We start from the raw sequence: 1338 nt of genomic DNA, 5'->3' as shown, positions 1-1338 counted from the left end.
ATGCAAGGGTGTGACAGAAACTTCTTTATGGGAAGTTGACAGCACAATACGTCTCTTGTTATTACCCATATCACAAATCCTATAAAATAAAAGATAAGATAAGATAACTTTACTATTCCACTAATGGAAACTCTTTGCTCTAATAAAAAGATATTTTATTAGTAAGAGATCCTCAGATGCGATCTAAATGAACATTTGTAATAGCTCCATACAAATAATTAAGAGAGGTAAGTAGAGGAGTGGTACTGTAGTTTTATGTTTAAGATGCTTGCTGTTCGATAATCCCAAGGTCGTAGATCCAAACCATTGCCAATTTTGGAATTTTGTTTTTCTCCCAACTAAATATACTCCTTTTTCAAGCCTTGTTATAAGGCTTATAGAACATAAAGCATAGTTCCATCCAGGTGGACAAAGTGCAGCCCGATGGGCCAGGTGTGGCCCGACTGTGATTTTGTTGTGGCCTGCGAAAATAAATTAAAATCCCTATGTGTGCAGCCCGCCAACAATCATTGGCTAGAAAACACCTTGTTTTGTATGGCCCGACACCAATCACAACAGAAAACAGAATATTTAAATATTGTGTAACACTTACCCTAATTCAACAGAGAAATCCTGACCAAGCGATACAAACAGCTGAATTACAAAGAACCTCTGAATCAAACACACTTAAAATAAAGAAAGATAAATACAATGGTGTTAGAAAATTTTGAAATAAGGAGTAATTAATTTGCATATTACTACTTGGTTTATGTAGTACCTTAGCAGTGGCATGCCTAGGCACAACTTGAATTGCATAGGCTACAAAATCACACATACCCACTAAGCTTAACCCTATATTTGTACTTGATGAGGATTTCACCAACATTGTTTTAACTTATCTAAAATATATTGATTTTGATTAGCAAGTCTTGGATAAATTTCATATTTTTTAATTAAAAAAAAATTCCCACTTCTCTACTTGTTATTTTGGGTCGGGGGAGGTTGTGGTGAGGTTAAACAAGCCTATTTTTTATTTTGGCCTAACTCTAGAAAGTCACATGTAGAATCATGATGGCTTGTAAAATGTCTTTGGAGCTTGTCTTATAAACACTTTGAAATGAGAATTCACAAAATCTTAATTGGATTTCAAGAGGAAACAAACAATACGCTGGTCTTCTTTTGAGGACTAACAAAAGATGCAAACATAAACAAAGTTTCCTTATCAGCAGACTAACATAAGGATTGATGAGTTAAATGTATCAATCTTAATCTATTGATTGATTGATTTATTGAATGATTACTTACATGCATGCTTAGGATCTTTAGGAAGCTGCATCTTGGTTGAGGCTGTTGACCCCT

The 1338-nt window shown here is 34.5% G+C and overlaps 1 long non-coding RNA gene across 1 annotated transcript; it reads right to left on the bottom strand.

The window, feature by feature from the left end:
* On the bottom strand, positions 1-1338 carry LOC117112635. The gene is made up of 3 exons (XR_004446069.1): positions 1285-1338; positions 593-665; positions 1-79 (listed from the first exon to the last, which is right to left on the bottom strand). It is a non-coding gene; the product is annotated as an uncharacterized LOC117112635 (long non-coding RNA).

Source organism: Anneissia japonica, unplaced genomic scaffold (assembly GCF_011630105.1).
Source record: "Anneissia japonica isolate Jap-2015-1 unplaced genomic scaffold, ASM1163010v1 scaffold219448_len1338_cov132_single, whole genome shotgun sequence".
Lineage (NCBI taxonomy): Eukaryota > Metazoa > Echinodermata > Crinoidea > Comatulida > Comatulidae > Anneissia > Anneissia japonica.
The sequence above is the reverse complement of the archived record's forward strand: the minus strand, read 5'-3'. Positions and strand labels throughout refer to the sequence as shown.